This window comes from Anomaloglossus baeobatrachus, chromosome 6 (genome assembly GCF_048569485.1).
Source record: "Anomaloglossus baeobatrachus isolate aAnoBae1 chromosome 6, aAnoBae1.hap1, whole genome shotgun sequence".
NCBI classification, from domain to species: domain Eukaryota; kingdom Metazoa; phylum Chordata; class Amphibia; order Anura; family Aromobatidae; genus Anomaloglossus; species Anomaloglossus baeobatrachus.
In genome coordinates, this window is record NC_134358.1 from 564,957,641 (window position 1) to 564,984,195 (window position 26,555).

Sequence of the window (26,555 nt, forward strand, 5' to 3'; positions counted from 1 at the left end):
AGCTTCTAACGCTGCCTGAAACCCCTGACTAGATGTGGCCAGAATCGACGAGACTGTCACATCTTCAGTCAGTACCCCGGGACCTGTGTCCTGGCCTCCACCTGACTCGGCTGCCACTTGGTCAGAAGGGGAAGAGCTATCGGACCTCCGGGAGGCCCCTTGGCTTCCAGCACTCCCACTGCGGGTGACAGCGGCCACAGCCGCTGCGACCGTGGGTCGTGCCTGCTCCTCCTCCGTTCCTGACCAAGTCGCCGGTTCAGGCAGACCTACCTGGCTTCCTGACACCCCGGTTGTGGGGGAACCATGCACCGAGATCTTACCTGGGAGCACTTCCGCTCCTGGACCGGCCCCAATCTCACCTGCCTGTTCCCCTCCTGCAGCAACAGAACCCCGCTGTGAAATCTCTGGGGACCCCACATTTGCTGTGGTAGCCCCCACCCCACACACTGGTCCTCCCCCTGCAGCACCCTGCTCTCTGCTTATCCCTGCAGAGGGCAACAGATCCCAGCTCACAGGCTGATTACTTGTAGAGGCATTGTCACACCTTTCTCTGACCCCCTCCCCTGTCACAGCTGCAGCTGTGTGTGTGTCTATGGTGTCTATGCAAGCAGAAATATCAGAGTTCACTCCCTCCTCCCTTACATCATTCATAGATAACACATTAACATTGTCCGGAGGCATGTCAGTACTGGCTGAAGGTTCAGCCCTTGGTTGGGGCCCAAACTGGGAGGTTATCTGCCCCAAATCTGTCCCAAGTAGCACGTTTGCGGGGATCCGATCAGTTACCCCCACCTCCCTCACCCCCCGCCCTGCGCCCCAGTCCACATAAATGTCAGCAACAGGCAGCGCCGGGTCAGTGCCTCCAATCCCGGAGACAGCGAGGGTTTTTCCAGGGATCAAGTCTTGGGGGGACACCATCTCAGGCCGCACCAGAGTCACCTCCGAGGCGCTGTCTCGCAGTCCTATGGTCACAGACCGGCCGACGGTGACAGGTTGGAAGCTGTCCAGGGACCTACCACCACCCCCACCCACACAATACACCTTGGGCGGCCCTTGGGACGGGGACGGAGCCGGGGCCTTGGGACGCTGAGGGCACATGGCCTTGAAGTGTCCAGGTAGGTTGCACTGGTGGCACCGTCTTGGTTCCGCCACGGGCCTGGAGAGGGGAGTTGAGGGGGACACCCCCTGCAGTCTAGGGGCAGGTGGGGCAGTCGCAGAGTTCATCTTACCCCCTCTCCAGGTGCTGCTGGTGGCCGCTCTCCTGGCCTCAGGGGCCCGGTTGTTGGTGTAGTCATCGGCAAGGGCAGCTGTAGCCGTGGACCCCTTTGGCTTCTGGTCTCGGATGAACTGGCGGAGATCCTCAGGGCAGTTCCACAAGAGTTGCTCCGTGATGAACAAGTCCAGGATCTCCGGTCCGGTGGAAAGCTGCAGGCCTTGGGTCCAGTGGTCGGCAGCTCGGGCAAGTGCCCGCCTGTGGTCAGCCCAGGAGTCCTTTGGTCCCTTCTGTAGGCTCCGGAACTTCTTGCGGTAGGACTCTGGAGTGAGGTTGTACTGTTGGATCAGGGCCCGCTTGATGGTGTCGTAGCCCTGATCTGCCTCAGCAGGCAAGTCCCCAAGGATTTCCAGGGCCTTACCCCTTAAACGGGGGGTCAGGTATTTGGCCCACTGGTCCTTGTCCAGATGGTGCTGCAAGCAAGTCCGTTCAAAAGCAGTCAAGAAAGAGTCCAAGTCTCCATCCTTCTCCAGCACTGGGAAGTCCTCAACACGGACCTTTGGAAGTTTGGTGTCTTGAAGGTCACGTGTGGCTGATGAGGGCCGGAGCTGAGCTAGCTGCAGCTGGTAGTCACGCTCTGCCTGGCGCTCTTCACGCGCTGCCTGCCGCTCCGCAGCCTCAGCCTCACGCGCTGCTTGCCGCTCTGCCCTGCGCTCTGCCAGGAGTCCCTTGTAGCCCTCCTGGTCTCCAGCCTGGAAAAGGGCCATAGCCATTTGAAGAAGGCTATCCGAGCCTCCCAGGCTCGGTGGAATGGCACGTGGTGATCTGCGGCCCGCTGCGGAGCCTGGTGATTCACTGTCCCTTGCAGAGCGGAGGGCTGGCATCTGGCTCGTTGAGGACCCTTGGGTGAGCTGCTCCTCATCTTGTCCATAATTGCCAGCTTGTGCGCTGTCCTCTGCAGAACGGTTTTCTGGCGTCGAGCTCCTGGAGGACTCGTGGGCAACCTCCTCATTACTGCCCACAGCACCGTCCTCCCTCTCTTCGGCTCCTGCTTTAGCATTGGCCAGTTGCATAGCTCTGCTCCTGGTGCCATCAGCCATTCTTGCAGACTTTTGGTCACTGACACAGAACTGACACCTGATGCCTCCACACACCTTACAGTATCTGCACTCTGACACTCTAGTGTTGAGCTAGTCTGAAGACCCCAGCAGCCACAGCTGCTGCAGGCAGTCTTTAGTGTCTGGGAGTATGGGTCTCACACTCACACACACTATTATCTCGATCCCACCGCTATGCCACCAATATGTCACAAACCACCGGGGGGGGTCACTCAGAAATCCCCCGCGCTGGCTACCAGTACGTCACAATCGGGGGGTAACAAGTGGGGGGTCACCCCTCCTTTATACCTCCCGACCGACAGACAGAGCACGTGACGCGCTCTCTAGCGCCCCTCTTATAGTCAGGCCAATTATGGAATTGCCCGACGATAAGCAAGGAGGCCGCTATACTACTTATGCCGATTATTGAAGGGTCCCCAGTGAGAGTAGGGTATATATTCCCCCGACCTCCGCGGGCGGAATATATATAATCTCCCCGAATCTCACTGGCCTCCCCACAATAATCCTTGGCACAAACTCGCTGCCACCAACCGCTTCACGGTAACTATTAGCCGAACACACAGACGTGGGATTCAAGATCGAGATAACAGAACAGCCCAAGATTAATTATATAATTTAATCAGCCTAAAGCACACTAGAAACTACAATATATACAATAGGGAATCTACAGAATATACATATGTCAGAGTACAGTTACAGATAAAGCATGATTTACAAACAGGTATGCAATTCAATCAGTTACCTTGTGCGTCTGGCCACAGGGGGGCGCTGTAGACCAGGTTTCTAGGAACTCCCACAGATGTTTCCTGCACGTGACCCCCAGCGAAAGAACACTGGAAAATGGCCGAAGTAGGGTTATCAACCTGGGCAGATCCAGGTCCCCTCCTACCTTAGTGACCTCACAGGGAGCACTGCTCCACCCCTGGCTTGAGTTATGGACAATATCCCAACATGGAATATGGGCCATAACTTTGCCTGGGAGCGTCGTAGGCGGACGCCAACGCTCTCATTGTGACAGCTATGAATTTAGCCACAGAACGAGGGGACTCATGACCTGTCTGCCAGTTCCCCATTGGCTGATATCACGCCTGGGGCATTTCCCAATGTCCTGCTCCCATAAAAAGGGTGTGCCGGCATCGTCCGCATGCGGAGACACCATTTTTATGGTTGCCATATTTATCGGAAATATGGCTTGCGAGATATGAACCATTTTTTACTGGAGTCGTTCTGTCTGGCTATTTCCATAGCCTTGCTAACTAGCTAGCAGCCCCCACTACAGGGTCACGGCAGGGAGTCATCCTGTGTCCATTGTCCCTAAGCCACCTCATTTCCATATCACAGGACATGGCCATGGAGGTGTAAGTGGAACACTGAGAACAAGAAGGGAGGGGGGCACTGCCAGGGAGTGATGAGGGATTATGACTGGAGTCATAATTCATCTTCATATCCCGGGATTTGCCTCACATAAAATATGACGCAATGCGCTCGGCCAATCACAATAATGCCGGTAGTCAACATGGCTACGGCATTACCGTATATTGCAGGCAATCCCCGCAGGCTGATTGGCTGTCTAACAGCAGAGAAACATGCGTGGTTGAGGACGTGAGCACTTGTGACACTTGATCGACCACTGAGCCATCATTTATTTTTCGAAACCTCTTACATATGCACGCTCAGCATGATTGAGCATCCATGTGCTTTTAGTGGGGAGAGGGGTAATCCCCTCTCCCCATTCCCTATATATTATGGAGCTGTTCATGCATTTTTCTGTTCTTCGGGTACAGGCGGTGCACTGGATCAGATTTTCTCAGGAGGTGATGTTTGGAACACGGTAAATGGCAGCAGTGGAGGCTCGGAGGTCGTGAGCGGCTTCTTCCACCAGATTCCACAGGACAATTTTACCGCCGAGTATAAGAAATAAACCTGCGCTGCTATGAGCCGCGTAAATCCCTTTCCTATTCCTCTAAGCTCGCGGGTGCTTGGATAGGGGCAGCAGATGTTTTAGACATATTGCTTTTGTTCTGGGCGTACATTCCTGCATTGGCCGGAGCTCCTTATTCTGGGGAATTTCCTTCAGGAGGATTTCAGATTCAGCGCCGTGACCTCGGGGCTCAGGAGGGTCAATCCTAGTTTACCGGATCTGAACCAGGACATTTTATCCGATGTGACCGGTCAATGTGAGGTGAAGAAAGACTCCCCGACAGGGAAGAGGAGCTTTTTATGATTGACAGGTTGAGCCCTGAAGACTCCGGGTCACTGCTTGGAGCCACGACCGGAATAACTTGTACGCAAAGACATCAGTGAAGCTCTTGGGCCCAAATAAACAGTTTAAGGCTATGTTCACACTAGACAAATGATTTTTCTTAAGAAATTTCTTAAGAGTGATGGATTAGTGCACCTGCGTTTTCGGTGCGTTTTTGGTGCGTTTTTACCGCTGGTTGCTCCCTGTGTTATTGTGCCAATTATCTATGGCAAATAACGCAGTTAGCTGCAGAAAAGAAGTGACTGCTCATTCTTTTTCTTAAGAAAATCTACTGAAAGAATTTTCTTAAGAAAAAAACGCAGTGTGCGCACAGCTAATTTTTTTTGCCATAGGTTTTGCTGGGGAATGTCTGCAGAAAGGTTACAAGAATTTCTCAAGAAATTTCTGCAGCAAAGACGCACCAAAAACGCAGGTAAAAAACGCAGTGTGTGAACATAGCCTAAGGATTAATGGTTACATTCTAAGGCTATGTTCACACACTACGTTTTTTACCTGCGTTTTGGGTCCGTTTTTGCTGCAGAAATTTCTTGAGAAATTCTTGTAACCTTTCTGCAGACATTCCCCAGCAAAACCTATGGCAAAAAAAATTAGCTGTGCGCACACTGCGTTTTTATCTTAAGAAAATTCTTTCAGTAGATTTTCTTAAGAAAAAGAATGAGCAGTCACTTATTTTCTGCAGCGAACTGCGTTATTTGCCATAGATAATTGGCACAATAACGCAGGGAGCAACCAGCGGTAAAAACGCACCAAAAACGCACCGAAAACGCACCGAAAACGCAGCAAAAACACAGGTGCGTTTTTGGTGCGTTTTTTAACGCAGGTGCACTAATCCTTCACTCTTAAGAAATTTCTTAAGAAAAATCATTTTTCTAGTGTGAACATAGCCTTAGTATTATTTACAGGGTTAAAATCTAGAGTGTTGAAAGGGTTAATGAGAATAGCTCACTTTATAGATTTATACATCCACCACTAGAGGGAGCTCACTACATACAGATTTATACAGTCACCACTAGAGGGAGCTCACTACATACAGATTTATACAGTCACCACTAGAGGGAGCTCACTACATACAGATTTATACATCCACCACTAGAGGGAGCTCACTACATACAGATTTATACATCCACCACTAGAGGGAGCTCACTACATACAGATTTATACAGTCACCACTAGAGGGAGCTCACTACATACAGATTTATACAGTCACCACTAGAGGGAGCTCACTACATACAGATTTATACAGTCACCACTAGAGGGAGCTCACTACATACAGATTTATACATCCACCACTAGAGGGAGATCACTACATACAGATTTATACAGTCACCACTAGAGAGAGATCACTACATACAGATTTACACAGCCACCACTAGAGGGAGCTCACTACATACAGATTTATACAGCCACCACTAGAGGGAGCTCACTACATACAGATTTATACAGTCACCACTAGAGAGAGATCACTACATACAGATTTACACAGCCACCACTAGAGGGAGCTCACTACATACAGATTTATACAGCCACCACTAGAGGGAGCTCACTACATACAGATTTATACAGTCACCACTAGAGAGAGATCACTACATACAGATTTACACAGCCACCACTAGAGGGAGCTCACTACATACAGATTTATACATCCACCGCTAGAGGGAGCTCACTACATACAGATTTATAAAGCCACCACTAGAGGGAGCTCACTACATACAGATTTATACAGCCACCACTAGAGGGAGCTCACTATATACAGATTTATACAGCCACCACTAGAGGGAGCTCACTACATACAGATTATACAGACACCACTAGAGGGAGCTCACTACATACAGATTTATACAGCCACCACTAGAGGGAGCTCACTACATACAGATTTATACAGCCACCACTAGAGGGAGATCACTACATACAGATTTATACATCCACCACTAGAGGGAGCTCACTACATACAGATTTATACAGCCACCACTAGGGGGAGCTCACTACATACAGATTTATACAGCCACCACTAGAGCAAGATCACTACATACAGATTTATACATCCACCACTAGAGGGAGATCACTACATACAGATTTATACATCCACCACTAGAGGAGCTCACTACATGCAGATTTATACAGCCACCACTAGAGGGAGCTCACTACATACAGATTTATACATCCACCACTAGAGGGAGCTCACTACATACAGATTTATACATCCACCACTAGGGAGAGCTCACTACATACAGATTTATACAGTCACCACTAGAGGGAGCTCACTACATACAGATTTATACATCCACCACTAGGGAGAGCTCACTACATACAGATTTATACATCCACCACTAGAGGGAGCTCACTACATACAGATTTATACAGCCACCACTAGAGGGAGCTCACTACATACAGATTTATACATCCACCACTAGGGGAGCTCACTACATACAGATTTATACAGTCACCACTAGAGGGAGCTCACTACATACAGATTTATACATCCACCACTAGGGAGAGCTCACTACATACAGATTTATACAGCTACCACTAGAGGGAGCTCACTACATACAGATTTATACAGCCACCACTAGAGGGAGCTCACTACATACAGATTTATACATCCACCACTAGAGGGAGCTCACTACATACAGATTTATACAGTCACCACTAGAGGGAGCTCACTACATACAGATTTATACAGCCACCACTAGAGGGAGCTCACTACATACAGATTTATACAGCCACCACTAGAGGGAGCTCACTACATACAGATTTATACATCCACCACTAGAGGGAGCTCACTACATACAGATTTATACAGCCACCACTAGAGGGAACTCACTACATACAGATTTATACAGTCACCACTAGGGGGAGCTCACTACATACAGATTTATACATCCACCACTAGGGAGAGCTCACTACATACAGATTTATACAGTCACCACTAGGGGGAGCTCACTACATACAGATTTATACATCCACCACTAGAGGGAGCTCAGTACATACAGATTTATTCACCCACCACTAGAGGGAGCTCACTACATACAGATTTATACAGTCACCACTAGAGGGAGCTCACTACATACAGATTTATACAGTCACCACTAGAGGGAGCTCACTACATACAGATTTATACATCCACCACTAGAGGGAGCTCACTACATACAGATTTATACAGCCACCACTAGAGGGAGCTCACTACATACAGATTTATACAGTCACCACTAGGGGGAGCTCACTACATACAGATTTATACATCCACCACTAGAGGGAGCTCACTACATACAGATTTATACAGCCACCACTAGAGGGAGCTCACTACATACAGATTTATACAGTCACCACTAGAGGGAGCTCACTACATAAAGATTTATACATCCACCACTAGAGGGAGCTCACTACATACAGATTTATATAGTCACCACTAGAGGGAGCTCACTACATACAGATTTATACAGTCACCACTAGAGGGAGCTCACTACATACAGATTTATACAGTCACCACTAGGGGGAGCTCACTACATACAGATTTATACATCCACCACTAGAGGGAGCTCACTACATACAGATTTATTCACCCACCACTAGAGGGAGCTCACTACATACAGATTTATACAGTCACCACTAGAGGGAGCTCACTACATACAGATTTAAAAGTCACAGGATAGGTGGAGAAGTCGGGCTGAATGCTGCGCTAGAAACCACAAATCCAGGAGATGTAATGAATTCTTTCCTTTATTAACACAGGTCAACGCGTTTCAAAGGAAATAAAGGAAAGAATTCATTACATCTCCTAGATTTGTGGTTTCTAGCGCAGCATTCAGCCCGACTTCTCCACCTATCCTGTGACTTTGATTTCATCAATCGGGGCTGCGGTTGACCACTTTCTGCATTCAATTTGCTTTATGCCTACAAAGGAGTTGTGCCTGTCACAACTTAAACAGGTGAGTACCTGTCTTACCTCTTATACCCATCTGTATACCAGATAAGACCCTATTTGCGCTTCTTTTTTCCACAGCTCTGTTTGTTACATACAGATTTATACATCCACCACTAGAGGGAGCTCACTACATACAGATTTATACATCCACCACTAGAGGGAGCTCACTACATACAGATTTATACATCCACCACTAGAGGGAGCTCACTACATACAGATTTATACATCCACCACTAGGGAGAGCTCACTACATACAGATTTATACAGCCACCACTAGAGGGAGCTCACTACATACAGATTTATACAGTCACCACTAGGGGGAGCTCACTACATACAGATTTATACATCCACCACTAGAGGGAGCTCACTACATACAGATTTATACAGTCACCACTAGGGGGAGCTCACTACATACAGATTTATACAGTCACCACTAGATGGAGCTCACTACATACAGATTTATACATCCACCACTAGAGGGAGCTCACTACATACAGATTTATACATCCACCACTAGAGGGAGCTCACTACATACAGATCTATACATCCACCACTAGGGAGAGCTCACTACATACAGATTTATACAGCCACCACTAGAGGGAGCTCACTACATACAGATTTATACAGTCACCACTAGGGGGAGCTCACTACATACAGATTTATACATCCACCACTAGAGGGAGCTCACTACATACAGATTTATACAGTCACCACTAGGGGGAGCTCACTACATACAGATTTATACAGTCACCACTAGATGGAGCTCACTACATACAGATTTATACATCCACCACTAGAGGGAGCTCACTACATACAGATTTATACAGCCACCACTAGAGGGAGCTCACTACATACAGATTTATACAGTCACCACTAGGGGGAGCTCACTACATACAGATTTATACATCCACCACTAGAGGGAGCTCACTACATACAGATTTATACAGCCACCACTAGAGGGAGCTCACTACATACAGATTTATACATCCACCACTAGAGGGAGCTCACTACATACAGATTTATACATCCACCACTAGAGGGAGCTCACTACATACAGATTTATACATCCACCACTAGAGGGAGCTCACTACATACAGATTTATATAGTCACCACTAGAGGGAGCTCACTACATACAGATTTATACATCCACCACTAGAGGGAGCTCACTACATACAGATTTATACAGCCACCACTAGAGGGAGCTCACTACATACAGATTTATACAGTCACCACTAGGGGGAGCTCACTACATACAGATTTATACATCCACCACTAGGGAGAGCTCACTACATACAGATTTATACAGCCACCACTAGAGGGAGCTCACTACATACAGATTTATACAGTCACCACTAGGGGGAGCTCACTACATACAGATTTATACAGTCACCACTAGGGGGAGCTCACTACATACAGATTTATACAGCCACCACTAGGGGGAGCTCACTACATACAGATTTATACATCCACAACTAGAGGGAGCTCACTACATACAGATTTATACAGCCACCACTAGAGGGAGCTCACTACATACAGATTTATACATCCACCACTAGAGGGAGCTCACTACATACAGATTTATATAGTCACCACTAGAGGGAGCTCACTACATACAGATTTATACATCCACCACTAGAGGGAGCTCACTACATACAGATTTATACATCCACCACTAGAGGGAGCTCACTACATACAGATTTATATAGTCACCACTAGAGGGAGCTCACTACATACAGATTTATACAGCCACCACTAGAGGGAGCTCACTACATACAGATTTATACAGTCACCACTAGAGAGAGATCACTACATACAGATTTACACAGCCACCACTAGAGGGAGCTCACTACATACAGATTTATACAGCCACCACTAGAGGGAGCTCACTACATACAGATTTATACAGTCACCACTAGAGAGAGATCACTACATACAGATTTACACAGCCACCACTAGAGGGAGCTCACTACATACAGATTTATACATCCACCGCTAGAGGGAGCTCACTACATACAGATTTATAAAGCCACCACTAGAGGGAGCTCACTACATACAGATTTATACAGCCACCACTAGAGGGAGCTCACTATATACAGATTTATACAGCCACCACTAGAGGGAGCTCACTACATACAGATTATACAGACACCACTAGAGGGAGCTCACTACATACAGATTTATACAGCCACCACTAGAGGGAGCTCACTACATACAGATTTATACAGCCACCACTAGAGGGAGATCACTACATACAGATTTATACATCCACCACTAGAGGGTGCTCACTACATACAGATTTATACAGCCACCACTAGGGGGAGCTCACTACATACAGATTTATACATCCACCACTAGAGGGAGATCACTACATACAGATTTATACAGCCACCACTAGAGGGAGCTCACTACATACAGATTTATACATCCACCACTAGAGGGAGATCACTACATACAGATTTATACAGCAACCACTAGGGGGAGCTCACTACATACAGATTTATACATCCACCACTAGAGGAGCTCACTACATGCAGATTTATACAGCCACCACTAGAGGGAGCTCACTACATACAGATTTATACATCCACCACTAGAGGGAGCTCACTACATACAGATTTATACATCCACCACTAGGGAGAGCTCACTACATACAGATTTATACAGTCACCACTAGAGGGAGCTCACTACTTACAGATTTATACATCCACCACTAGGGAGAGCTCACTACATACAGATTTATACATCCACCACTAGAGGGAGCTCACTACATACAGATTTATACAGCCACCACTAGAGGGAGCTCACTACATACAGATTTATACATCCACCACTAGGGGAGCTCACTACATACAGATTTATACAGTCACCACTAGAGGGAGCTCACTACATACAGATTTATACATCCACCACTAGGGAGAGCTCACTACATACAGATTTATACAGCTACCACTAGAGGGAGCTCACTACATACAGATTTATACAGCCACCACTAGAGGGAGCTCACTACATACAGATTTATACATCCACCACTAGAGGGAGCTCACTACATACAGATTTATACAGTCACCACTAGAGGGAGCTCACTACATACAGATTTATACAGCCACCACTAGAGGGAGCTCACTACATACAGATTTATACAGCCACCACTAGAGGGAGCTCACTACATACAGATTTATACATCCACCACTAGAGGGAGCTCACTACATACAGATTTATACAGCCACCACTAGAGGGAACTCACTACATACAGATTTATACAGTCACCACTAGGGGGAGCTCACTACATACAGATTTATACATCCACCACTAGGGAGAGCTCACTACATACAGATTTATACAGTCACCACTAGGGAGAGCTCACTACATACAGATTTATACATCCACCACTAGAGGGAGCTCACTACATACAGATTTATTCACCCACCACTAGAGGGAGCTCACTACATACAGATTTATACAGTCACCACTAGAGGGAGCTCACTACATACAGATTTATACAGTCACCACTAGAGGGAGCTCACTACATACAGATTTATACATCCACCACTAGAGGGAGCTCACTACATACAGATTTATACAGCCACCACTAGAGGGAGCTCACTACATACAGATTTATACAGTCACCACTAGGGGGAGCTCACTACATACAGATTTATACATCCACCACTAGAGGGAGCTCACTACATACAGATTTATACAGCCACCACTAGAGGGAGCTCACTACATACAGATTTATACAGTCACCACTAGAGGGAGCTCACTACATAAAGATTTATACATCCACCACTAGAGGGAGCTCACTACATACAGATTTATATAGTCACCACTAGAGGGAGCTCACTACATACAGATTTATACATCCACCACTAGAGGGAGCTCACTACATACAGATTTATACAGCCACCACTAGAGGGAGCTCACTACATACAGATTTATACAGTCACCACTAGGGGGAGCTCACTACATACAGATTTATACATCCACCACTAGGGAGAGCTCACTACATACAGATTTATACAGTCACCACTAGAGGGAGCTCACTACATACAGATTTATACATCCATCACTAGGGAGAGCTCACTACATACAGATTTATACAGCTAACACTAGAGGGAGCTCACTACATACAGATTTATACAGCCACCACTAGAGGGAGCTCACTACATACAGATTTATACAGTCACCACTAGAGGGAGCTCACTACATACAGATTTATACAGTCACCACTAGAGGGAGCTCACTACATACAGATTTATACATCCACCACTAGGGGAGCTCACTACATACAGATTTATACAGTCACCACTAGAGGGAGCTCACTACATACAGATTTATACATCCACCACTAGGGAGAGCTCACTACATACAGATTTATACATCCACCACTAGAGGGAGCTCACTACATACAGATTTATACAGCCACCACTAGAGGGAGCTCACTACATACAGATTTATACAGTCACCACTAGAGGGAGCTCACTACATAAAGATTTATACATCCACCACTAGAGGGAGCTCACTACATACAGATTTATACATCCACCACTAGAGGGAGCTCACTACATACAGATTTATACAGCCACCACTAGAGGGAGCTCACTACATACAGATTTATACAGCCACCACTAGAGGGAGCTCACTACATACAGATTTATACATCCACCACTAGAGGGAGCTCACTACATACAGATTTATACAGCCACCACTAGAGGGAGCTCACTACATACAGATTTATACAGTCACCACTAGAGGGAGCTCACTACATAAAGATTTATACATCCACCACTAGAGGGAGCTCACTACATACAGATTTATACATCCACCACTAGAGGGAGCTCACTACATACAGATTTATACAGCCACCACTAGAGGGAGCTCACTACATACAGATTTATACAGCCACCACTAGAGGGAGCTCACTACATACAGATTTATACATCCACCACTAGAGGGAGCTCACTACATACAGATTTATTCACCCACCACTAGAGGGAGCTCACTACATACAGATTTATACAGTCACCACTAGAGGGAGCTCACTACATACAGATTTATACAGTCACCACTAGGGGGAGCTCACTACATACAGATTTATACATCCACCACTAGAGGGAGCTCACTACATACAGATTTATTCATCCACCACTAGAGGGAGCTCACTACATACAGATTTATACAGTCACCACTAGAGGGAGCTCACTACATACAGATTTAAAAGTCACAGGATAGGTGGAGAAGTCGGGCTGAATGCTGCGCTAGAAACCACAAATCCAGGAGATGTAATGAATTCTTTCCTTTATTAACACAGGTCAACGCGTTTCAAAGGAAATAAAGGAAAGAATTCATTACATCTCCTGGATTTGTGGTTTCTAGCGCAGCATTCAGCCCGACTTCTCCACCTATCCTGTGACTTTGATTTCATCAATCGGGGCTGCGGTTGACCACTTTCTGCATTCAATTTGCTTTATGCCTACAAAGGAGTTGTGCCTGTCACAACTTAAACAGGTGAGTACCTGTCTTACCTCTTATACCCATCTGTATACCAGATAAGACCCTATTTGCGCTTCTTTTTTCCACAGCTCTGTTTGTTACATACAGATTTATACATCCACCACTAGAGGGAGCTCACTACATACAGATCTATACATCCACCACTAGGGAGAGCTCACTACATACAGATTTATACATCCACCACTAGAGGGAGCTCACTACATACAGATCTATACATCCACCACTAGGGAGAGCTCACTACATACAGATTTATACAGCCACCACTAGAGGGAGCTCACTACATACAGATTTATACAGTCACCACTAGGGGGAGCTCACTACATACAGATTTATACATCCACCACTAGAGGGAGCTCACTACATACAGATTTATACAGTCACCACTAGGGGGAGCTCACTACATACAGATTTATACAGTCACCACTAGATGGAGCTCACTACATACAGATTTATACATCCACCACTAGAGGGAGCTCACTACATACAGATTTATACAGCCACCACTAGAGGGAGCTCACTACATACAGATTTATACAGTCACCACTAGGGGGTGCTCACTACATACAGATTTATACATCCACCACTAGAGGGAGCTCACTACATACAGATTTATACAGCCACCACTAGAGGGAGCTCACTACATACAGATTTATACATCCACCACTAGAGGGAGCTCACTACATACAGATTTATACATCCACCACTAGAGGGAGCTCACTACATACAGATTTATACATCCACCACTAGAGGGAGCTCACTACATACAGAATTATATAGTCACCACTAGAGGGAGCTCACTACATACAGATTTATACATCCACCACTAGAGGGAGCTCACTACATACAGATTTATACAGCCACCACTAGAGGGAGCTCACTACATACAGATTTATACAGTCACCACTAGGGGGAGCTCACTACATACAGATTTATACATCCACCACTAGGGAGAGCTCACTACATACAGATTTATACAGCCACCACTAGAGGGAGCTCACTACATACAGATTTATACAGTCACCACTAGGGGGAGCTCACTACATACAGATTTATACAGTCACCACTAGGGGGAGCTCACTACATACAGATTTATACAGCCACCACTAGGGGGAGCTCACTACATACAGATTTATACATCCACAACTAGAGGGAGCTCACTACATACAGATTTATACAGCCACCACTAGAGGGAGCTCACTACATACAGATTTATACAGCCACCACTAGAGGGAGCTCACTACATACAGATTTATACAGTCACCACTAGAGGGAGCTCACTACATACAGATTTATACAGCCACCACTAGAGGGAGCTCACTACATACAGATTTATACAGTCACCACTAGAGGGAGCTCACTACATACAGATTTATACATCCACCACTAGAGGGAGCTCACTACATACAGATTTATTCACCCACCACTAGAGGGAGCTCACTACATACAGATTTATACAGTCACCACTAGGGGGAGCTCACTACATACAGATTTATACAGTCACCACTAGAGGGAGCTCACTACATACAGATTTATACAGTCACCACTAGGGAGAGCTCACTACATACAGATTTATACAGCCACCACTAGAGGGAGCTCACTACATACAGATTTATACAGTCACCACTAGAGGGAGCTCACTACATAAAGATTTATACATCCACCACTAGAGGGAGCTCACTACATACAGATTTATACAGCCACCACTAGAGGGAGCTCACTACATACAGATTTATACAGTCACCACTAGAGGGAGCTCACTACATACAGATTTATACAGCCACCACTAGAGGGAGCTCACTACATAAAGATTTATACATCCACCACTAGAGGGAGCTCACTACATACAGATTTATACAGCCACCACTAGAGGGAGCTCACTACATACAGATTTATACAGTCACCACTAGAGGGAGCTCACTACATACAGATTTATACATCCACCACTAGAGGGAGCTCACTACATACAGATTTATTCACCCACCACTAGAGGGAGCTCACTACATACAGATTTATACAGTCACCACTAGGGGGAGCTCACTACATACAGATTTATACAGTCACCACTAGAGGGAGCTCACTACATACAGATTTATACAGTCACCACTAGGGGGAGCTCACTACATACAGATTTATACATCCACCACTAGAGGGAGCTCACTACATACAGATTTATACAGCCACCACTAGAGGGAGCTCACTACATACAGATTTATACAGCCACCACTAGAGGGAGCTCAGTACATACAGATTTATACAGTCACCACTAGAGGGAGCTCACTACATACAGATTTATTCACCCACCACTAGAGGGAGCTCACTACATACAGATTTATACAGTCACCACTAGAGGGAGCTCACTACATACAGATTTATACAGTCACCACTAGAGGGAGCTCACTACATACAGATTTATATAGCCACCACTAGAGGGAGCTCATTACATACAGATTTATACATCCACCACTAGAGGGAGCTCACTACATACAGATTTATACAGCCACCACTAGAGGGAGCTCACTACATACAGATTTATACAGCCACCACTAGAGGGAGCTCAGTACATACAGATTTATACAGTCACCACTAGAGGGAGCTCACTACATACAGATTTATTCACCCACCACTAGAGGGAGCTCACTACATACAGATTTATACAGTCACCACTAGAGGGAGCTCACTACATACAGATTTATATAGCCACCACTAGAGGGAGCTCACTACATACAGATTTATACAGTCACCACTAGGGGGAGCTCACTACATACAGATTTATACATCCACCACTAGAGGGAGCTCACTACATACAGATTTATACAGCCACCACTAGAGGGAGCTCACTACATACAGATTTATACAGTCACCACTAGAGGGAGCTCACTACATACAGATTTATTCACCCACCACTAGAGGGAGCTCACTACATACAGATTTATACAGTCACCACTAGAGGGAGCTCACTACATACAGATTTAAAAGTCACAGGATAGGTGGAGAAGTCGGGCTGAATGCTGCGTTAGAAACCACAAATCCAGGAGATGTAATGAATTCTTTCCTTTATTAACACAGGTCAACGCGTTTCAAAGGAAATAAAGGAAAGAATTCATTACATCTCCTGGATTTGTGGTTTCTAGCGCAGCATTCAGCCCGACTTCTCCACCTATCCTGTGACTTTGATTTCATCAATCGGGGCTGCGGTTGACCACTTTCTGCATTCAATTTGCTTCATGCCTACAAAGGAGTTGTGCCTGTCACAACTTAAACAGGTGAGTACCTGTCTTACCTCTTATACCCATCTGTATACCAGATAAGACCCTATTTGCGCTTCTTTTTTCCACAGCTCTGTTTGTTACATACAGATTTATACATCCACCACTAGAGGGAGCTCACTACATACAGATTTATACATCCACCACTAGAGGGAGCTCACTACATACAGATTTATACAGTCACCACTAGGGGGAGCTCACTACATACAGATTTATACATCCACCACTAGGGAGAGCTCACTACATACAGATCTATACATCCACCACTAGGGAGAGCTCACTACATACAGATTTATACAGCCACCACTAGAGGGAGCTCACTACATACAGATTTATACAGTCACCACTAGGGGGAGCTCACTACATACAGATTTATACAGCCACCACTAGAGGGAGCTCACTACATACAGATTTATACATCCACCACTAGAGGGAGCTCACTACATACAGATTTATACAGCCACCACTAGAGGGAGCTCACTACATACAGATTTATACAGACACTACTAGAGGGAGCTCACTACATACAGATTTATACAGCCACCACTAGAGGGAGCTCACTACATACAGATTTATACAGCCACCACTAGAGGGAGCTCACTACATACAGATTTATACAGCCACCATTAGAGGGAGCTCACTACATACAGATTTATACAGCCACCACTAGAGGGAGCTCACTACATACAGATTTATACAGCCACCACTAGAGGGAGCTCACTACATACAGATTTATACAACCATCACTAGAGGAGCTCACTACATACAGATTTATACAGCCACCACTAGAGGGAGCTCACTACATACAGATTTATACATCCACCACTAGGGGAGCTCACTACATACAGATTTATACAGCCACCACTAGAGGGAGCTCACTACATACAGATTTATACAGCCATCACTAGAGGGAGCTCACTACATACAGATTTATACAGCCACCTCTAGAGGGAGCTCACTACATACAGATTTATACAGTCACCACTAGAGGGAGCTCACTACATACAGATTTATACAGCCTCCACTAGAAGGAGCTCACTACATACAGATTTATACAGCCACCACTAGAAGGAGCTCACTACATACAGATTTATACAGTCACCACTAGAGGGAGCTCACTACATACAGATTTATACAGCCACCACTAGAGGGAGCTCACTACATTCAGATTTATACAGCCACCACTAGAGGGAGCTCACTACATACAGATTTATACAGCCACCACTAGAGGGAGCTCACTACATACAGATTTATACAGCCACCACTAGAGGGAGCTCACTACATACAGATATATACAGTCACCACTAGAGGGAGCTCACTACATACAGATTTATACAGCCTCCACTAGAAGGAGCTCACTACATACAGATTTATACAGCCACCACTAGAAGGAGCTCACTACATACAGATTTATACAGTCACCACTAGAGGGAGCTCACTACATACAGATTTATACAGCCACCACTAGAGGGAGCTCACTACATTCAGATTTATACAGCCACCACTAGAGGGAGCTCACTACATACAGATTTATACAGCCACCACTAGAGGGAGCTCACTACATACAGATTTATACAGCCACCACTAGAGGGAGCTCACTACATACAGATTTATACAGCCACCACTAGAGGGAGCTCACTACATACAGATTTATACAGACACTACTAGAGGGAGCTCACTACATACAGATTTATACAGACACTACTAGAGGGAGCTCACTACATACAGATTTATACAGCCACCACTAGAGGGAGCTCACTACATACAGATTTATACAGCCACCACTAGAGGGAGCTCACTACATACAGATATATACAGTCACCACTAGAGGGAGCTCACTACATACAGATTTATACACCCACCACTAGAGGGAGCTCACTACATACAGATTTATACAGCCACCACTAGAAGGAGCTCACTACATACAGATTTATACAGCCACCACTAGAGGGAGCTCACTACATACAGATTTATACAGCCACCACTAGAGGGAGCTCACTACATACAGATTTATACAGCCACCACTAGAGGGAGCTCACTACATACAGATTTATACAGCCACCACTAGAGGGACCTCACTACATACAGATTTATACAGCCACCACTAGAGGGAGCTCACTACATACAGATATATACAGTCACCACTAGAGGGAGCTCACTACATACAGATTTATACACCCACCACTAGAGGGACCTCACTATATACAGATTTATACAGCCACCACTAGAGGGAGCTCACTACATACAGATATATACAGTCACCACTAGAGGGAGCTCACTACATACAGATTTATACAGCCACCACTAGAGGGAGCTCACTACATACAGATTTATACAGTCCCCACAGATTTAGAACTTAGTAGGGTTATAAAGAGCTCCCTCTAGTGGCAGTTAAAGAAAACCCCAAACTTCATAATTTAATCCTATGGTAACTTATATGCTTCTGAGCAGCATCTCTTATACAGCTCAGTGGACTCCTGGGACAGTGACTATGGTTTAATTATAACGTTGTACTACATCCATACAAACACTGACACATTATTTCCAGCAGTACAAGCCGGACAGTGATTTGTGCTGCACATGTATTTGTGCCATAGACGCTTAGTTTAGACTGTATAGAGCAGTACCAGCCTCTGAATATGCAGACTGTTCCTATTCACTGACCACAAGCAGAGGTGTTGAGGACTCTATTAATACCGCATTAGTGTGTGACCGCAGTGACGTGTGATTGCTGCGCACGCAACGTTCAAACCTGTTTCCTAATGAGATTTTCATGTTGTTAGCTACATTCTGGAAAGTCATTAAAAACAAATTTGGACCTTGGCACGCAGCCTCGTCACCCGAGCCCCCCGCAGCACCCCGCAGTGTGGGAATAACAATAGAGAAAGCATTAACCCCCCGGACCGATTCCCTTCTGTATAATACCGTACTACCTTCAAGATGTTTGTATGTGATAAGCGTCCCCCAAGAGGAGGCTCCGGCGCTGCGCCCCACAATGGAAGCTGCGCACTTTATTATCAGGGGTTTGTGCAGCCCCCGATACATCAAATATAACGGTACAATCTCATCTCAGACATAGGGGGACCCATCTGGGGAATGGGGCGGTGTCGCATGTCTCTCTCCATTCACTTCTATGGGGGTTCTCAAATTAGCGGAGCGGGCGTGCCTTATAAACATGTGACCTGTCTATTCTGGGCAGCGCGAGGATGGGGCCCATTGACTTCAGGTTGATCACCTCGTGCCCATTAATGGTAGCCGTGGGCCTCTATTCACATGATCTGTTTGAGCAGTGTATGACGGTATTATTTGGGCAATGTATGGTGGTGGTATTTGAATACAATTATGGTATTATTGCATGGTACTAACTGAGCACGGTCTGGTGGTATAATTTGACCACTATGATGGTACTATCTGAGCATTGTATGATGGTATTATTTGAACACTGTGTTGTGGCATTATTTGAACACTGTGTGGTGGCATTATTTGAGCACTGTCTGGTGGTATTATTTGAGCACTGTCTGGTGGCATTATTTGAGCATTGTGTGGTGGCATTATTTGAGCACTGTCTGGTGGCATTATTTGAGCATTGTGTGGTGGTATTATTTGAACACTGTGTGGTGGTATTATTTGAGCACTCTATGGTGGTATTATTTGAGCACTCTATGGTGGTATTATTTGAGCACTCTATGGTGGTATTATTTGAACACTGTGTGGTGGTATTTGAGCACTGTGTGGTTGTATTATTTGAGCACTGTGTGGTGGTATTATTTTAACACTGTGTGGTTGTATTATTTGAGCACTGTATGGTGGTATTATTTGAGCAATGTATGGTGGCATTATTTGATCATTGTATGGTGGTATTATTTCAGCACTGTGCGGTGGTATTATTTGAGCACTGTATGGTGGTATTATTTGAGCACTGTATGATGGCATTATTTTTGCCACAGGTACTATCTTATGTGTTTTTAGCGGCCAAAAACGCAGCGTCAAAAAAAAAAAAAACCCGCTGTGTGCGCATGACTGAACATGACATACAATATCCAAAATAGCAGCGGAACTAAAGTAAAGGGAAGGAATAAAAACAAGAATAAAGATGGTGAATATTGGAATGTGAATACATATTACTGCTAAGAAAACATGGAAACAAAATTTCTTTGAAAAATATGATATACTTAGCAAATAAAAGTGGCCAAATTTACATGTGCCCAGTCACCACGTCAAGGTGTAACTCTCCATTATTCTATAATAGTTCAGTTTGGACAGGAGAGGCTTAGCAATTAGATAGGACACCTTGACGTGGTGTCTGGGCACATGTAAATTTGGCCACTTTTATTTGCTAAGTATCTCATATTTTTCAAAGAAATTTTTTTTTCATGTTTTCTTAGCAGTAATATGTATTCACATTCCAATATTCACCATCTACATTCCGTTTTTCTCCCTTTACTTGAGTGCACCCTGGGAACACAATATTAGGGCCTTTTCAGCCAATTAGAAGCTCGGTGAGGGCGGAGGTGTCACTACACTATAAATCAGGTCTCCTTGCAGTATGGCTGACCGGTGCGGCCGGGGAGCGCTGCGCTCTCCTCTCCTTTGTACGCCAGTGTATATTGGATCGGTGCGGAGCGTTCCTGATTTTGGATGTATTATTTACACTGTGGGAGCCTTATTATAACGCAGTGAACTTGGGTGACCCCAATAAAGAGATTTTCACAGTCCGATGAGCAAATGTTTCTCTTCCTCCCAGAACTGTGTTTGTGCAGCGCGGCCGCGGGATAATGGGAAATTGTTCTGCGGGTCCAGTAAAGGTCTCTGCCCTGATCAGCCGCATAATCATCATCATCAGGGAGCAGAGGCAGGAATGCCGGCCCGATTGTGCCGAAGCCTCGCCGCCTCTGAATGCAGCAATTGTGCCTGGCTATAAAAACCACGAGCTAAACCCAGTCCTGCGCCAACACATAAAAGCCCCGCTCCACCCTGCACTGACACATAAAGCCCCGCTCCACCCTGCACTGACACATAAAGCCCCGCTCCACCCTGCACTGACACATAAAGCCCCGCTCCACCCTGCACTGACACATAAAGCCCCGCTCCACCCTGCACTGACACATAAAGCCCCGCTCCACCCTGCACTGACACATAAAGCCCCGCTCCACCCTGCACTGACACATAAAGCCCCGCTCCACCCTGCACTGACACATAAAGCCCCGCTCCACCCTGCACTGACACATAAAGCCCCGCTCCACCCTGCACTGACACATAAAGCCCCGCTCCACCCTGCACTGACACATAAAGCCCCGCTCCACCCTGCACTGACACATAAAGCCCCGCTCCACCCTGCACTGACACATAAAGCCCCGCTCCACCCTGCACTGACACATAAAGCCCCGCTCCACCCTGCACTGACACATAAAGCCCCGCTCCACCCTGCACTGACACATAAAGCCCCGCTCCACCCTGCACTGACACAAAGCCCCGCTCCACCCTGCACTGACACAAAGCCCTGCTCCACCCTGCGCTGACACATAAAGCCCCGCTCCACCCTGCGCTGACACATAAAGCCCCCCTCCACCCTGCGCTGACACATAAAGCCCCGCTCCACCCTGCACTGACACATAAAGCCCTGCTCCACCCTGCACTGACACATAAAGCCCCGCTCCAGCCTGCACTGACACATAAAGCCCTGCTCCACCCTGCACTGACACATAAAGCCCCGCTCCACCCTGCACTGACACAAAGCCCCGCTCCACCCTGCACTGACACATAAATCACCGCTCCACCCTGCGCTGACACATAAAGCCCCGCTCCACCCTGTACTGACACATAAAAGCCCCGCTCCACCCTGCACTGACACAAAGCCCTGCTCCACCCTGCGCTGACACATAAAGCCCCGCTCCACCCTGCACTGACACATAAAGCCCCGCTCCACCCTGCACTGACACAAAGCCCTGCTCCACCCTGCGCTGACACATAAAGCCCCGCTCCACCCTGCACTGACACATAAAGCCCCGCTCCACCCTGCACTGACACATAAAGCCCCGCTCCACCCTGCGCTGACACATAAAGCCCCGCTCCACCCTGCACTGACACATAAAGCCCCGCTGCACCCTGCACCGACACATAAAAGCCCCGCTCCACCCTGCGCCGACACATAAAAGCCCCGCTCCACCCTGCGCTGACACATCAAAGCCCCGCTCCACACTGCGCTGACACATAAAGCCCCGCTCCACCCTGCGCTGACACATAAAGCCCCGCTCCACCCTGCACTGACACATAAAGCCCCGCTCCACCCTGCACTGACACATAAAAGCCCCGCTCCACCCTGCACTGACACAAAGCCCTGCTCCACCCTGCACTGACACATAAAGCCCCGCTCCACCCTGCACTGACACATAAAGCCCCGCTCCACCCTGCACTGACACATAAAAGCCCCGCTCCACCCTGCACTGACACATAAAGCCCCGCTCCACCCTGCACTGACACATAAAGCCCCGCTCCACCCTGCACTGACACATAAAGCCCCGCTCCACCCTGCACTGACACATAAAGCCCTGCTCCACCCTGCACTGACACATAAAAGCCCCGCTCCACCCTGCGCTGACACATAAAGCCCTGCTCCACCCTGCACTGACACAAAGCCCTGCTCCACCCTGCACTGACACATAAAAGCCCCGCTCCACCCTGCACTGACACAAAGCCCTGCTCCACCCTGCGCTGACACATAAAGCCCCGCTCCACCCTGCGCTGACACATAAAGCCCTGCTCCACCCTGCACTGACACATAAAGCCCCGCTCCACCCTGCACTGACACATAAAAGCCCCGCTCCACCCTGCACTGACACATAAAAGCCCCGCTCCACCCTGTGCTGACACATAAAGCCCTGCTCCACCCTGCACTGACACAAAGCCCTGCTCCACCCTGCGCTGACACATAAAGCCCCGCTCCACCCTGCGCTGACACATAAAGCCCCGCTCCACCCTGCGCCGACACATAAAGCCCCGCTCCACCCTGCGCTGACACATAAAGCCCTGCTCCACCCTGCGCTGACACATAAAGCCCCGCTCCACCCTGCGCTGACACATAAAGCCCCGCTCCACCCTGCACTGACACAAAGCCCTGCTCCACCCTGCACTGACACATAAAAGCCCCGCTCCACCCTGCACTGACACAAAGCCCTGCTCCACCCTGCACTGACACATAAAGCCCCGCTCCACCCTTTACTGACACATAAAGCCCCGCTCCACCCTGCACTGACACATAAAGCCCCGTCCACCCTGTGCTCCGGGTCCATGCAGGACACATGGCAGCTGCACCATCTCTACCACGTCTCACTGCTTTTTTCTGCAGTTTTAGGCTATGTGCACATGCTGCTTGTTTCATGCTTTTTTCCTTGCAGATTTTAATCAATACAGCAAAGAAAAACGCTTCCCAGCAAAGTCTATGAGAATCCTGGAGCACTGTGCACATGTTGCTTCTTCTTTCCTTGCAGATTTTGTTGCAGAAAAAAGAAGCATCATGTCAATTCTTTCTGCTTTTTTCCTGCGTTTTCCAAATTTCAATACATAAAAAAAAGCATAAAAAAACAAACGCTGCAAAAAAAGAGCATATTTTTCTGCTGCTTTTTTTTTGCCAAATCATGCTTTTTATGTGCAGAAAAGAAGCGCACATAATGTGTCTACGTTGCTTTTTTGCAGCACACAAAATAGCATGCTTTGGCAGGAAACAAGCTGCTTTTTTGTACTTTTTTTGTTTCATGGTTTTTTGCTTCTTTTTCATGCTTTTTCTTATTTATTGAGATAGGGGGAAAAATCAGGGAAAAAAAAAAGCAGAAACAATTGACACGTTGCTTCTTGTTTTCAGCAACAAAAAAGCAAGGAAAGAAGAAACGTGCACAGCAGTTCAGGATTTTCAGACTTTGCTGCGATGCTTTTTCCTCGCTTTTATAGATTAAAAAAAACATGAAAAACGGAACTAAGCCTTTTTTTCCCTCATTAGTCTGTTTTTACCTAACCCAGGTACAATTTTTTGAAAATAGTCACCAAAAATGCTAAATATCCAATCAAGACGACGTTTATATCAGATCTGCCCGATCAAAGGAAAATGAAACGTTCTGCAACTTTCTGATGTCTTATGAATTTCAAGATCTCCGTTTGCTGTCAGTGAACTTCAATGGGGCATAAACTGTTAACACTAGAAGTCCCAGAAATTTCGAGCTCCATAGGGTTCCAATGGTAGAAATGTTAAATGACCCCTCTCTGGGACTTCTAGTGTTAAAGGGAACCTGTCACCAGGTTTTCCCTTATGATCTGCGGTCACCACCAGTGAGCCCTTATATACAGCGTTCCAGAATACTGTATATAAGAGCCCAGGACGCTCTGTATACCATAAAAACACCTTTATAATACTCACTTGCGGGGCGGTTCGATACGGTCCGGTCCGATGGCCGTCACTGCTCTCGGTCCGGTGCCTCCTCTATCCCGTGCAGTCGCCGTCCTCCTGCCCAGCCCTGTATGGATGATGCGTCCTATGTCATCCACATAGTGTCCTCCATTGTTCTCCTGCGCAGGCGCACTCCTCTCTGCCCGGCAGAGCAAAGTATTGTAATGCGCATGCGCGAGGAAAGGTCGAAACCGCCTGCGCAGGCGCACAACAATACCTTGCTCTGTCCTGAGCCGGGCAGATCACAGTGCGCATGCGCAGGAGCACAATGGAGGACACTGTGTGGATGACATAGGAGGCATTATCCATACAGGGCTGGGAGAGAGGACGGCGACTGCACAGGATAGACGAGGCACCGAATCAAGAGGCACAACACCCATCAGACCGGACCACCCCCTTCGTGAGTATTATAATGGTCTTTCTTACATTCTACAGCTCGGCCTGGGCTCTTATATTCAGTATTCTGGAATGCTGTATATAACGGCTGACTGGTGGTGGCCGCAGCTTATGGGGGACAAATCTGGTGACAGGTTTCCGTTTAAGGCTAGGTTCACATTTCCATCAATTTGTATCAGTCACAATCCATGGCTCTGGTAAACAACGGAATCTGTTTGGCGGATTCCGTTGTTCCCATAGACTTGTATGACCGGCGGATTGTGACTGATGATGCTACGTTGCATCCTCTATCCGCCGGGTGATCAGCCCATCGCTCACAGCAGCCGGCCGCCGGGTGATCAGCCCATCGCTCACAGCAGCCGGCCGCCGGGTGATCAGCCAATCGCTCACAGCAGCCGGCCGCCGGGTGATCAGCCAATCGCTCA

At 46.9% G+C, this 26,555-nt stretch overlaps 1 protein-coding gene across 1 annotated transcript in view; it reads right to left on the bottom strand.

Annotated features, from left to right (window-relative positions):
* The window catches only part of MINDY4 (MINDY lysine 48 deubiquitinase 4), a 189,413-nt gene that overhangs the window by 41,403 nt on the left and 121,455 nt on the right, over nucleotides 1-26,555 (bottom strand). The window lies entirely within an intron of this gene.